The sequence below is a fragment of the Pithys albifrons genome, chromosome 6 (assembly GCF_047495875.1).
Source record: "Pithys albifrons albifrons isolate INPA30051 chromosome 6, PitAlb_v1, whole genome shotgun sequence".
In the NCBI taxonomy this organism is placed as follows: Eukaryota; Metazoa; Chordata; class Aves; order Passeriformes; family Thamnophilidae; genus Pithys; species Pithys albifrons.
Genome location: NC_092463.1, coordinates 6,339,750 through 6,355,339, shown reverse-complemented (window position 1 = coordinate 6,355,339; position 15,590 = coordinate 6,339,750). Strand labels below are relative to the sequence as shown.

General features: G+C 44.1%; 1 protein-coding gene across 1 annotated transcript in view; it reads right to left on the bottom strand.

Annotated features, from left to right (window-relative positions):
• PRKCH (protein kinase C eta) overlaps nt 1–15,590 on the bottom strand; it is a 123,403-nt gene that overhangs the window by 95,984 nt on the left and 11,829 nt on the right. The gene's annotated exons all lie outside the window — the stretch shown is intronic.

Sequence of the window (15,590 nt, the reverse complement as noted above, 5' to 3'; positions counted from 1 at the left end):
AATTAGATTGAGATAGAGATACAAAACATAATTTCAGGGATCAGAGATTCAATCCCAGTGTCAGTCAATCTGTCCTTGAAAGAAAGTATTTATTTTTTGGTGAGTAGATTTTTCATTTTCAGATACATTTTTAATAAGTTCTTGCTTTTGTAGTTTTTTATTCACCAGCTAAAATCACAGTGAAGGATACCTAAAGTTTGAGTCAGGCTGTCACACAGAAATCTCATTTCAAAACCAAACAAAAAAAGAACAAAGCACTTCCCAACAACCCCCACAAACTGCAAGTTTAATGTTGGCAAAGAGGAGCCTCACACCTCATGGGTATCAATAACCTGTGCAGAACAGGAATTCTGAAAATAGAGCTCTCTGGGGAATGAATAAACATCATCATCCAAACCCTTTCTGTTCATGTACAAGCACCTTTCCTTAGTCTGGCAGAAAAAGAAGCAAATCCACGTTGGCAGCACTGGGTTTCATCAGAGAAGTGCCCAGAATTTAATATACCCCGCTGTGCACACTGCAGAGTAGGAAAATATTTCCCAGTGCTGCAAGAAAGGATGATGTGCCCAGGCTCCCTCCTTTTTCAGGGGTAACACACGATGTGTCCTGTCAATCCTTTGATTCCTCTCCAGTGCTAACATATGGAACACAAAACAGGGAAGCTAAAACTGCTTGAGAAAATCCTTCCAAAATGTTGATTTTATCAGCACTATATTTTCCACTAAAAAATAACCCCATAAAAATCAGTCTCACAGGGAAAATTTAAAGTAAATATTTAGCTTTGACTCAATTTTCATGCTTGTTTGTGCTGCTTATTACACTGGTTTTAGGAAGCTGTGTTTGAACAGTCCTGTGTCTCCATTAATATTGAAGACATTACCCAAATAAATTTCAACTCCAGCAATATCAGATATCATTTTTGCCTAAATTTCAGTTCACTGGAAAGATGGGCATCTTTGTAAAAAAATAGTTCTTTCAAAAATACATAATATCTATAATACACAGTCACCCAAATTGGTTTATGTGATACTAAAAATTCAGATTTTATGGAAAAATCCTTACTTACTTAGGTTTCCAAAATCATTATTCAGTGCTTATCACTTTCCTGCCAGTCTCTGTACACAATATTTCAGACTCCTGCTTTCACACTCACAAAGAGGATCCTTCCTCCCTTCTTCTGACACACATGGTCTCTGGTGGGATACACAGCAAATCCTTGTTTAGCCTTAAAAGCAAAGGCTTGTCAGGACACAAGCAGCTGGGCTGAGACCAAGGGATGCAACAAAAGCATCATCCACCTTTGACACAGGGCACAGACAAAAACTGGCCCAAACTCTGTGGCACACCTTGATCTCTCTCCATCACTGCAAACAGGATTTCTCTGCCCCCAGCACAGCACAGCCTTCTGCCCACAGCAGTCTTACAAAACAGAAACAAAATTATTCTGAAAGTAATAGCAGGAGATTTATGAGAGTTGCAAAACAATTTCTCTCCCCTCCAGACTCCAAGATTAAAGATCAATCAAATCCCATGCACCAACTAAGCAGTTGTGCTCCTATTGTACTGCAGTCTGACAGCGCTCAGCAAAGAGGATCTAGCTACACTCAGGATCTTCTCACAGCACATGTAAGCAGCATCTAATTAAAAATTACAGCTGAAAGGCTCCAAAAGGAGGAGTGAAGCCCCAGCATGCCAGGAGCTGTTGAAACTTCAGCATACCAGTACCCCACTGGATGCAGAACCACAGGGGATTCTGGTCCTTGATAAGAGGTTAAAACAGACAGTCTTAAGAGTTTCTCTGGTCTGAAATTGATAGCAACAGCAACAACAAAAGATAAGATGCAATGCAATGAAATGAAATAATAACAGACCACAGGTAAAAGTCTGGCTTTTGGGCCTGCTGTGATCTCCTTTGAAGACATAATTTGACCAGCTAAGTAGCAGCAAATGCAACACTTGAGATAACTCCCAGATATGTGGAACATACCCAAAACAGAAAAAAAATCTGACCTAGAAAACTGAAATGAAGAAGTCAGGCTGCAGACCTGCCCTCCCATGAGCTGCCCCAAAGCCAGATGATCAAGTAACCCTGGGAGAGCAACATCCATGTGACAGGTTGTGCTTCTCACCATCACACACCCTGTACCACAGCCACACAACGTGAAGGGGGCTCCTGCTGGCAGCAGTTGAAGCCTGTGAGCTCCTCACACTTGCTGGACCACAACCTGTGATGCTGGTGCAGCCCCGCCAATGTTCCCACGCTGAGATGGTGTGAACAGCCAGCAGCTTGCTCGGCCCAGGCCCTGGGCTAACCTCAGCCACCCCTGCAGCTCAGTCCCTCGTGTTCCTGCCCCTGCTTCGCACCTTCACCAAAGCCTTTGCTCTTGAAGGGCAGCTACAGAAACAGCACATGCTTTGGGATAGCTTTACCAGCCCAGCAAGCCACTGCAGCCACAAGTGGGCTGGCAGAAATACACCCCTAACCATGTGAAAACACATGCCCACAGATTAGAAGTGTGGTACCCTATCTCTTCCCTAAAAGGAGGAACTGCTAATAAAAGCCCTCCTTCAGCCTTTTCAGTCACTAAAGCAATTTCCATTACCAGCACCCACTTTCACAGACTAAGAGGGCTGATCAGTGTGTTGTTACTTTGTAAGACCTGAGCACTTCAAAAGGAAGCAGCTGCCAAAGGACTGGCCCTCCAGCCATGGAAGGGATAACCCTATCTGGGGACGGCTGGCTGGCAGCCCAAGCCCTGACTCCACACTGGCAAGGCTCTGGCAATGCCAGCACCTCCCAGCACCAGCCAACACCCTGGGGATGCAGCCAAACAACAGCAGTGCGGGTGTAATGCAAGTACGGTGGAGACACCAAGGTTTGCTTCTCACTTCTTTGCTTTCTTTTCCTCCCAGCACTGATCATGGCTGCTTAAAGGCAAAAAACCCCTACATTTTTACAGAGAAACAAGGTCTCATTATTATTCCTGACAGAATTGGCAAAGTCTAAAGTAGACCATGGAAGTAGTCTGGGTCAATAATGCAGCTGATGCTGATCTCCTTTCTCAGAGAAAGCTGGAGAGGCTCAGAGAAACCCAACAGCCTGAAGCAGCACTTATTATGCTCAGGGGGAACTCCTACACCATAATATGGGAGATAAGTGATACAGGAATGTAACCATATGCATTTGACAAAATAATCAAAGAGTAATATGTACAGAGAAAAGTTTCCTAATGCCAAGATTTGTTTGGCACAGGATAATTTCTTTTAGGGAATCACAGACTTCTGCCTGGAAGGTTTAGTGTCAAAGCAGGAGATAAACTGCAAAGGGAATATCCTTCTGTATTAGAAGAGACAAAGGAAAAGTCTGAAATTCTATGCATGCCTAATATTGTGAATGCTGTGAGGTGATCTCTGAATGAATCCAACTATACTGGTGGGATGCAGCATCACACCACTGGCACACAGACCTGTAAACAATCATCACCCATCCCTCTCTCTGGTATTTCATCCTCAGCCTGGTCACCCAGGGAACAATCAGGAGGAAAAACAAAGACTTTCTGGCTGCTTTAGAGGTAAGTTGGCCAAGTTTTAGCTCACTGGGTGAGGAAAGTGTGCTTATCAGTGTAGTAAATCCTTTAGTCACCTTCAAGGAAATGATGACAGCACGTTTGTCCATAGGACAAGGGTTGATAAGATCAACTGCAGGAGGCTCAGCTGTACCTGTGAGAGCACCAGAGGATTTTGGCTCAGAGTTAAGCCTACGCTTTAACTTCTGTTGAACTCCACCGCCCTCCCTAAGAGAAAACAAGCACTGGAGGATTTTGGCAAACAAGCTGGAAACGAGCAGGTAAGGATGATGAGTTCAGCCACGGCTTCATTACATTTCCATTGTGAGACACAAGCCCTTGGCAGCGAGGCTGAACACAGGACTGAGGAGGGCTTCGCTCTTTACTCACACCACTCACACGGTGCCCCATGCCTGAACTTGCCGAGATCATGTCGCTCCACGTGACTTCAAAGGGAGCTGCAAGCGATCAGTTTCCCACAAGGAGGGGCCCCAGTCAACCACCTCACACACCTTCTCCAAAAAAAGGCTGTACTAACATCATTCCCAACAAGAGGGCAGGTGTTATTTACTCCCTTTCTCTGTGTTACAAAAAAAAAACAAAACCTAGTTCAGGAGCGGACAAGGGAACAGATACAGGGAGACCAAAACAGGGCTCCTTAATCACATGCCTTCACACATATAATAAAAACTGGTCATGCATGATTCACCAATGGAAGAGGTTTGGAAAACAAATTCAGAAGGAGGGTAATCTCTCAGGCAACAAATCAACACCCAGCTGAAGCATTCACTGAACCTGAAGAGCAGGTATAGTCAGTTGGCTCCAAGACAGCCCATTGTGCCTCTGTGAAAGGCATCTGTGGATGGGAAGAGGCAGATCCAAAGGGTGGCTGCCTGCCTGGGAGATGCTCCCTCTCCAGAATGGAGACAAGTGGGCCTCCAGGATGAAAAGGCATGTTCAACACTGGCATGAGCATTAAATCTTGCAAACACATGTTGAGAAAATTTGGGGGTTTGTCCCATCCCCACAACAGATAATCCAGTCTGAGAAGCCTGATCTGAAGTACATCAAAATCAGTGGGAATCTTTTTATTGTCTTTGGATCAGACACAAAAGACGACTGCATTTACCCTGGGGCCTTGAACAGCCTTTCTCCCATTGCTGCTCCATCCTTCCTTCCCCACAGGCACAACTCATAAGCATCCCAGAAGTACAACCTTTTTTTTTATAACCCATGTCAATGCTGACGTGGCTTCAAAACCAGAACAGGCCAGACACTTGCAGTGAATAAAGCAAATATAAAAGCTACCTGGGGACTTCATTAGCTTAATTAAACAAGTAGCTATATCTTTTGACTTCCTACATAATTTTAAATTTTAATTAACAGAACTGCATATGTAATCAGTCATTTGTAGAGGCAATTCCCAAGGCTCTGTTCAATCGAAAGAGCTGAAAGTCTGGGTTAGGCTAAAGCTGGTTTTTCACATGCCTCTAGTTATTTCTTGTAATCTTCCTCATTTAAGCTCCTAACAGATCATGCTTATGGCATGTCAGATCTTTCTGGCTTTTAATAGGGTAGCAACTCGTGAGTATGCCTTTGTTGGACAGGTCAAATAGCAACTTTCTGAGACAAATACACAGTGCCTGGATTAATCATCACTCTTTCACTCTTGTCCTTTTGAGGCTTCACAGACACCTGCCTATCAAGTCAAACACCTTCAAAGTACTTAGGGCTGTCCAGTAGAAGGGGGTTTTCACATTTCCATACCAGCAGATTATTTTTCCTACAAATGCACAGCATGCACTTTTTAAGATTCAAATCAGTGTGCCTGATTGAAAAAAACCCAACACCCCTCTCTCCCAAAAAACTCCTAAATAACAGGGTGCCAAGTATCTTCTCCTTCCTGCAAAGGCTGGTAGGGCAGCAATTCCCACTGCAAGATAGGGACAGTATCTTCACAACCCGTGGCAAGCTCTGTGCAGGGGAGGCCCAAGGAGATGGCATTTGGTAAATGGGAACAACCCAAGCTCTTGTTCCACCCGAGCTTCAAATCTGATGCTGCCAAACAGCAGCACTGCCCTGTTCCCACCAAGAGTTAATTTTGATGCCAGGTCACCAAACAAAGAGAGCACAGAGTGTCCCAGAGCTGGGGAAAGGCTGGAGGTAAACTCATGGATGGGTGGAAAGTCAGTCTCTCTCATAACTCCTATAACCAGTTATTCCAGCTATTACTGTAATATTGTCATTCTAATTTTTTGTTTCAAGACAGCTGTTTAAAATATTACTTTTGTTTTCAGTCAAGCTGCATAATTATAAGCTGTGGAGTAGCCATGAACAATCATGCATAACTAATGACTCTTAGCCAATCCTGGACTCTTTAATCAATTTTAGTCTGGTTTCATCCAAGAGATTTCTACAAATAAAATATAGATAAATAAAATATAGATTAAAAAAGGTTTCATATCTCAAAAAAAACCAAACAAAACAACTTTCAAGAGCATGAGCCAGAGCCTGCTCCTAATGGAGTTACATCAATATATATTGCTTTTGAGAAATCCCACCTCTAAAGCAATGAATGATTTATAAGTAATGGTTCCAGGCAGCTGCTCTTTAGTATATTTAAAGAAAAAATTGAGGGTTATAAAGTTAAAAAGGGAGAAACACAGACACAGCTGATTCAGGGACTATTATGTTTTCATTCTCCTTATATTTTTAAAGAAAAACAACAGCAAGTCTCCAGAGGGATTTTTTTATCTCTTTTCCCAAGTTATGTGGCAGGGGGAGGGAATCCAACTGCATGTTTGTAAGTCCCACAGTACTGAAGTTTCTTGAAGATAAAGAAATGCTGACCCCATTAGTTCTTGCCCACCACTGGGCAAGAACCTGTTCCTTCAGAAATTTAAGTGAAATTCAAAACAAAATAGGAGGACACAAGAGAGTCTCAGGATCCTGTGCACACACTGGAGTCTGCAACGGAGGAGGGGTTTCATCCACAACCTCAAGATAAGCACAGGGCTAGAAGTGACCAGGCTGAGAAGAAAGCATGAAGGATGACCAGCCCCTGCCAATGAGGGTCCATTTTCTGAGGGTGCAGAACACACCAAGCACGGGATGACTCTGCAAATGGTCCATGCACAGCAAAGGAGGTGTCGAAACTGCTTCAGTGACGGTCCCTGGGGACATGGGGACATGCCAGGCAGAGAGAGAAGGCTGTTCTGGGCCCCACTGAGCAGTCCCTGCAGCCCAGCTGGCTGCAGAGAGAAGGACAGGACACCACATCCGTCTCCCCAGCTCCCTCCCACTGCCTGTAGGACCACAGCCCACATGAAACCAGAACCATGTGTGCAGGACTGATGCTGCCCTTCCCTACCACATGCACATACTGGCATAAGAGCTTTAGCTCTGCTGCGCACAATTAAACATTAATTATTAACATAAATCTTTGTAACACCATGCCAAATACCACAATCTCCAGTCCATCACTGGATTTTTCTTCCAACTCCACTTGCCTTCCTCCTACAGCTAATTTTTTTTAAGGGATGGGGAGGAAAATCACATATTACTTTAATTTCCCAAAGGCAAATACTGACATCAATGCAGGACCACTAAATTAAAGGATGGCAAATGCAGGGCTTCATTTTCAGCTGTCTGAACACTTGATTACAGCAAATACAGCCATGCTCACATTCAGTAGCTGGTATCAGGCTTTGCATATGCAATGTATGGGAATCTGCCTGCGAACACCTATGTGTGCAACTGCAGGGAAAAGAGGATGAAAGTGGGACAGGGTCTCTGCTCTTGAGGGGACTTAGGAGCTCTGACCAACAAACAAACAACAAAAATCTTCTATTTTGATGTCATCAACAGTAGGAACGCACCAATAAACCCCAACAACCAGTTATTACCAACAAACCAAAAGTCTTTCAAAAACCCTGGGACACTATTTTAGGAAAGATATTGAGGGGCTGGAACGGGTCCAGAGAAGAGCAACGAGGCTGGTGAAGGGACTGGAGCACAAGTGCTGTGGGGAGAGGCTGAGGGAGCTGGGGGTGTTTAGCCTGGAGAAGAGGAGGCTCAGAGGTGACCTCAGCACTGTCTGGAACTCCCTGAAGGGAAGTTCTGGCCAGGTGGGGGTTGGTCTCTTCTCCCAGACACTCAGCAATAGGACAAGGGGGCACGGGCTCAAGCTCTGCCAGGGGAAATTGAAGTTGGAGAGCAGAAAAAAATTCTTTGCAGAAAGAGTGCTCAGGCATTGGAATGGGCTGCCCAGAGAGGGGGTGGATTTCCCATCCCTGGAGGTTTTTAGGCTGAGATTGGCTGTGGCACTGAGTGCCATGATCTGATAAAAGGATTGGAGTTGGACCAAGCGTTGGACTTGATGATCTTGGAGGTCTTTTCCAACCCAATCGATTCTATGATTCTATCACACTCTGGACACAGGAGTTGCAAAGGGATGATGCTGACAGCTCATGTTTCAGGTCTATCATTGAATACACAATGCAGGGAATACCCTTTTCTACCTCCAGGTTCTGGAAATTATCAGCAAGCACATTTTCAATCTTCCATATGAATTTAACATAACTTGGCAGAAAACCCAGGAAGTTGTGCTGCTTTTGCTGTTTACAGTAATAAATAAGTCATTGACTGGTGCCAAGTAGGCAAGTTGGTGGCACTTCCCATTTGGAAATGCTCCAAGGGCCACAGCAGTGAGATGGTGAGCAGAGCTTCCTCTGACATAGCACAGCTTAGCACCAATGCAATGTCCCCCAAGAAGGACAGAGCAGGTGAGTGCTAGCAAGGCAGTGAGCCCACGTATCCCACACACGAGCCAGAGCATACCAAAGACCCAGGTTCAGCCCAGAGAGGAAGAGAACAGGCGCCAGTCAGAAATACACAAGGAGAAACATAAAGACTGGGCAGAGAAGCAATAATGATTCTCTTGGTCTTGAGAAGTCTTCCATGGCACAGCCCTCACCTGCGGTTTTAATTAACCTTATTAACAAAACTAGGCAGATTTATGAATCATTCATGACTTTGCATAAAGCAGCAAAGTCTACACATTGTCTGAGGTTCTGTGTCCAAGGCACTCCTGCTGGTTGCCCCAGAACCATCACCCCATACCTACAGCAGGAGAGCACCGTGTAACTTAAGGGAAATACATTGGGTTGTTCAGTGTCAGTCCTCAATATCCTGTTCATGGATCCACAAAGAATTGTAGATCCCTAAAGCAGCTGCAATACTCTGCAGAGAACCCCTCTGCAGGTGTATCCCCAGTACTTTGCTCACTTACACACCTGTGTTGCTCTCCAGTGTTCATTGCCAGGAAAGAGTTTCTTGTTATTCACAGGTTTTACTGAATAATACTAAGCTTCTGAGAAATTATTCTCCTTTGAGTCTCCATTAGGTGTGCCACTATTTTTAAAATATCTTCCTACTACATATAATTCATTTGGTGTACTGCTGCTTTTCCATTTTTGTCCAATAGCTCTTTCTTCTTTCTAAAACCAGGCCACAGCTGATGAGATCATGAACTATTAAAATCCATTAGTCTTCCAGATATAATCCATCAAATTTCTCAACACCTCAGGTAGAAAGGGGAAAGGTCACAACTTTCTGCTACTCCAACCACTTCTGTCAGAAACTCACTTTTGAAGAGCCAAATCCTTTATTTTTAATAACAGCTAAAAAGTTAAGTCCTGGTGGTGTAGCAAAAAGCAATCTGCTGGAAAAGTTCAGTTATTATGGTGCTTAATGACTACTAATGAGCACAGTAAAATTTAAAAATGAAGGATTCTGGAGCGAGATATGATCAGCATCTCAATGTTTGCAGGTTGACAGCAGGAAGATGGGGTTCCACAACACAGTGGGAGAGATGCAAACCAACAGAGAGGGCTTGACTTACAGGTACCTTCCTTCTTCCTCCCCTTGACACCAAGTGTTGGAAAGATCTCTACTGAGATCAAACTGATTGCCCAACCTCTCAGTTGGCAAGTGGTTTGTGTGGTGTATGAGGGCCCACCAGGAATGTGTCCTCATCATTACTCACCTATCTCAGCCTGACTTTTAGAGCTGCTACAGCACTACACTGGGGACAGATGGAATCCTAAAATGTGGATGGTAGAAATGCCAGGAAGGCCCACAGCACTTGCTTTCACCCAGGGAAGCTTCCCACGCAGTCTGACATCCTGGTATTGCATTCCTACAGCACTGACCCTGAGATTAGCTCAGTTGGTTAAAACTTGGTTGTATTAATGCCAAGGTCATGGGTTCAATCCCCTGTGTGGGCCATTGACTTAAGAGTTGGACTCGATGATCCTTGTGGGTCCCTTCCAACTCAGAATAGTCTGTGATTCTGAGTCTGTGTTGCTGTATCTCGGCTAAGACAGTCTGATGGATGAAAGGAGCTGCAGACAAGATCATGCACATCTCCACCTTTCCAACTGAAGTCAGTAAAGCCCTTGGGGTGCTGAGGATACCATTCACTGCCAAGGAAAGCAATACATGGGGATGACAGGAGCAGAGCTAGAGAAACAGGGCTTGGAGTCTTCTGACCTAGCCCACTGCACAATGCCTTGGAAAAGCGCAAGGAAGACTCTGCAGAACTCATGAAAGCAAGAGGCCCATGGACTGCACAGCAGTTCAGAAGTCAAGAATAAACAATTGCTCCATAGCACCAGAACTCATCAGTCTTTTCAGTGCCTCTAAAGCCTTGCACTAAGTGCATTGGAGGGGCACACAACACCTCTACTCCTGTCAGCATAACAATGAATTAATTTACATGCAAGATCAAGTTATCAGTAATATTTCTGGCGAAACCTAAGATTTCAAAGACATGTCTCAGGGGCATGCCAGTCTTCAGAAGTACAGCTCCCATCACAGGTATCCCTCTTTAAAGTCTTAACTGCATTACTCATCCTTAGTGAGGATAAAAACCCCGAGAGATTAATTCCAGCAACTTTTGATCCTGGCATGGGCAGTAACACAATAGGAAGGCCTAAGCACCTATGCTCTGGTAATTCTTTCCAGATCTGGAATTAATGACAATGACTTCCTTTTTCCTTCTCTTTCTTCCTCACCTGGCAGTTTCTTAACACTGAAACTATTAAGAACTAACATTTATAGCCAGCCACTATTGATCCACCACATCCCCTCTCACACTCCATGTTGCAAAATGATCTGCCAAATGATTTGAGACAGAATATGAATGGCATCTCACATGAGAGAACCTGCTTGGGACATAGGGAAAGATGAAGAGAAAGGTTTAGCCCAGATACTCCCTCTTCCCTTCCCTGCCAGCCACTTAGGGGATTGTTCAATATCCCTGGTACACACATCTCAGAACATCATGTAAAAGCAGTTTCTGGCCACATAGCCAATTAGATGTTTCCAAAGGTACAAAAGAAAAAAAAAAAAAGGAGTGCCAAGGCATGCACTCCTCCAGCATTCCTGAATGTATGATGCTTGCTCCTGGTGTCCAGATGTTACCGCTCACAACTCTGCTCTAATCCCACGAGGTCCAAGTGCTGGGAGCCACAGGGAAGTCTTCATGTAGCAAAAGAATGTAGGCTGCAGCTGACAACACCCAGAAAGGACACATCACTGCCAACATTTGCTTTGCCAAGTTAGATAATATCCTATTCCTATGGTGGTTTTTGTTTATGGTTTTGTTTTTCTGTTTGAGGTTTGGTGTGTTTTGGGAGAAGGAAGAGTAAAATAAAAATATTTCTGTAAAACAGCAGTTTGGAAAAAGGGTGCATAGATGAGGTTCTTCATAGGAAAGGTCCTGGGTTATACATTTGTACAGAAGGGATTGGGAAAAAGAAAAAAAGTCCTGAAATCCTAAGGCCAAGCACTGCAATAAGAGACAGACTGTCCAAGACAAGAATTTTTAGTCTCATCAAGTCTGTGACTACAGTTTTCCTCAGCTACCTCATGAGAAAGATGATCTCAGTACCCACTTGTGACCATTAAGTCACAACTGCGACTCCAGCAATTAGGCTGAGATGGGAAGGAGCTGAACAGGCCTCCAGCCTTCCCAAGCCACCGGATGGGTGACAAAGTGCCGTGTCACTGGGACATGCTGTTCAGCTGACCCAGCCTTCTGCCTCCATCTGAAGGACAGAAGGCTCTTCTGGGGTTTGTGTGCAACTGCAAGCTGACAGGCAGCTGTCACATATTTCCCCTTTTTAATACTTCTTTTTCCCATTCCAAAGGGTGGTTTCAAGATGAGGAAGCATTTCTTAACCAGTGTGACCAAGGTTTACCCTGGATTAAAAGAAAGAGGGGAAGGACACACAGAAAGCCTATGTAGAGGGAAAAGGTCAGAGTATGGTTGGAGTGGTTTTGCTCTCACGTCAACTGAGAACATAATCTGATGGTGACCACATTTCCCATCCATAACTCAGCATCGCCCACAAAGCTGCAAGTAAATGTTCTTCTCTTTAAACAAAGCTTTTGCTGAGCACTGCCACAAGTCCCAGCACATGGCAATCCTAGGAAAACCAAGGGGGCAGGCTCCCTTACAAAGCCATCATAGTTTAGACAACTATTTTCTCACGTTCCCTCCTTGATAAATGTTTCGTTTCTTTGTGAATGGAAAACCTGGCATTTTATCTGTGCCACAGTGTTGTATGTGCTTCATATGAAAACACACATGCTTTTAACTCCAGCACACTAACAAATGTGTTTAAAGTATAAATTCTCTTCTGGAGAAAAGCACATCCCTGCCTGGGTGGCACTGCTAAGGCAGACCTCATGCTCCTCTTTCCACTGACAAATAGCCCCTGATTGATGGAGGACATACTCCCTGAACTCCCAAAGCAAAATTTTATTCACTCCAGGAACAGTCACAATTTTAGTCTTGTAACATTAATCAGAGAACTTTCACCAGCTGAGGACAGAAATCCCTTGGACAGCATTTATATTCTTTAAAAATGTAATGAAATTTCTTGCCTTCTTTAAGATTAACCAAGTCGTGTTATATAAAGCTGAGAAGCCAGTCAAACAATTCCTGTTTTCTGTATGAGAAGGACTCTCAGCAACCACCTTGTGGGGGGAGTAAATGAAAGAGATACAGTCCTTCTAATAACTGACACACATTTAACAAAGGGAACGATTACAACATATTCCCATAAGAAGAATAATGAAACACATAATCCTGTTCAACTCCTAATATACAGGATATTGAAAGAGCCCAAGTTAAGATTACAGACATGAAGAGTTAGATGGAATCATAGAATAAATGGTTTGGGCTGGAAGGGATCTTAAAGATCACCTAGTTCCAAACTCCCAGCCATGGGCAGGGACACCTTCCACTAGACCAGGTTGCTCCAAGTCCTGTCCAGCCTGTTCTTGAAAAATTGATCCTAAACTGGAGCTGCTGACTAGCTCCTTACCGTGAGTTTCAGCTCTTTATGATTCTAAAGGATTCCTCTTGCAGCCCAGCAGCATTTGAAAAGCTTCTGGGACATTACCACACACAGTAACATGAAGCAGTGGGTTGGTTTCGGATACTGAGATAGAAAGTCTGAACAAGTAATGACCCACTGGAAAATTCACAGCAAGAGATGGAAAGATCTGGTAGTCTTCAAACACCTACATGTTCTGGCTGTGGCTTTGAAGCAAACCACAACACTGTCTATTGTAAAGAGCACTGTTCCGGTGGAAACAGTTGCTTAATATTGTCAGAGAAGGAGTAAGAATAAATGCTACAGGTGTGCAGAATTTTGCAACTACCCTTTCACTGGCTAAAACACATATATATTTAAAGGAAAAAAACCCATCCTGTTCCTACTGTTGACAGCAAAAAACATTATCAGGCATGGATAAAGTGTATTTTTGTGCAGCTGAAGTCATTAAAATAAACCCCAATAAACCCACATTTCAAAGAATCACAGGATGGTTTGGGTTGGAAGGAACTTTAAAGATCATCTAGTTGCTACCCCTGCCACAGGCAGGGACACCTTTCTCTAGACCAGGTTGCTCCAAACCCAATCAAATCTAGCCTTGAACACTTTCAGGGATGGGGGAAATCTGCAAATTTCTCTGCAAATAAAATTTCTTATGCCCAGGACTATTAACATAAAGAGACACTTTAGTCAACCTAGAAAGGAACCACAAGACTTATACTGAGAAAATGCTGATGAGCTTTTTTGGTCAGGAAGATGTTTTCAGAACCATCTTTCAGGAGTCAAGCACACGGGCACTGAGGGCTGTTTAAAACCAGCAAGCTCAGTAACTCTTTTCTCACCTAATGCTCATGTTCAAAACAGGAACAAGCACTTTGAAATTGTTACTAAAATAAGAAGTGCATTGCTTAAAAACAATGAGTACTGCATATCTATTGCTGAGACAAGTCTCTTTGCAGTAAGCTTATTTATATATAGCAATAGCACCATTGGCCTTGTGTTAATCACAAGTACTCCTTTCCCTATGACAAAGGGAAATGGCAAACTTGCAGACACACCAGAAACCTTTCAAGATCGCTTCCATATAAGCCAAAACATGTGACAACTTGAATGACCTTTGCTCCTCTTTGAAGAAATCCACCTAAACCCTACAACATTATTCTTGTCAAAATCAGAATTGTGCCATTCTAAAATGAACCAGTTAGATGTTTTGGCTATAGGTTGAATTCTCCATTTTAAGGTTCTTACATTCTGGAGCTCTAAAGGTTTTAATTCTAAGAATTTTACCCAAGGAAGCAGTAACCAGAGAGAACATAGCCAGTCAAAGGGGTTTCTCCTTGCTACACACCTCACTAAGCGAGAATCGAAATGAGTGTGTGTTGAGTCCTGTCTGTCCACAACACACACACATTCACACCACGAGTAACATCCTGTGCTCCTGCAGAGGTGCAGCCACACAGCAACTCCTCACCCAGGCAAGTGAAAAAACACAGCTCCCAATGCCCCTCCAGTGGAGAGCAGGTAACCTCAGAGTGGGGGGTTGTGCATGTCCAACATCAGCAACTTCTGGGAAGAGCACAGGGTTGACTATGCTTTAAGGAGGGTAGATTTAGGTTAGGTATTAGGAAATTCTTGGCTGTGAAGGTTGTACAGGTTGCCCAGAGAAGCTGTGGCTGCCCCATCCCTGGAAGTGTTCAAGGCCAGACTGGATGGGGGTTGGAGCAACCTGGTTTAGTGGAAGGTGTCCCTGCCCATGGCAGGGGGTTGGAACAAGACAATCTTTAAGGTCCCATCCAACCTAGACCTTGTGCGATTCTACAAATTGATAAACTATTAACCAAGTTCTTCTGTAGATACAAAATAAAGGGAAAAGTCATCTTAGTATCAAGCTCTGATCAAAAGCAGATTACTGGCTCCAGCACCCCCCAAATTCTCCCCCCGCTTTCTTCCGGCCATCACCACTGCTCTGCACAGGCAGCAGAATGGACGGTTGCTTTTGCACGACTCCAAAACCACAGCTAGCAGCCCACCACATGAACTCATCTGGCATTTGACTGACTGGTTTTTAGCAAGCTCAGCTGTGAAATGGGCTAGGCGAGAAGCAGAGGCTCAAGCAGGAAGCTCTCTGCCTTTCCTGCTGTACAGCAACTGCCCATGAGGCACAGGACAAAAACCTGCTGGGTGCCCTCCTGGTTCTGCCCTATACAAACTGTCACAGCTCACAAGTCACAAGCCTGCTCCAAAACTGCTCCATCATGTTTAAACACAAAACTCATTCACAGTCTGGATGACTTTGCAAGCATTAACCCAAATGAAAAGGGTTTGATCCAAACTAGCACATGAGCATATTTTATCAACAAGGGGCTGAAAAATATCCCATGAGGACGTGCAGCAGAGTGTGATTTCACCACGCTTTATTCCTGAGCCTTTCAGACACAAGAATCCAAGAGTTTGCTCTTCATTTCAACACTGTCACTCCAAGAGGATGACAAGCCCTAAGGATGTGGATACAGCAAGTCTTGGCCTGCAGAGACAGCATTTTAACAGTAAACACACAGGGGTTCCACTGTCCTTCAGGTAGAGCTAGAGACTTCAGCCTCAACCTGTAGAGACCAGA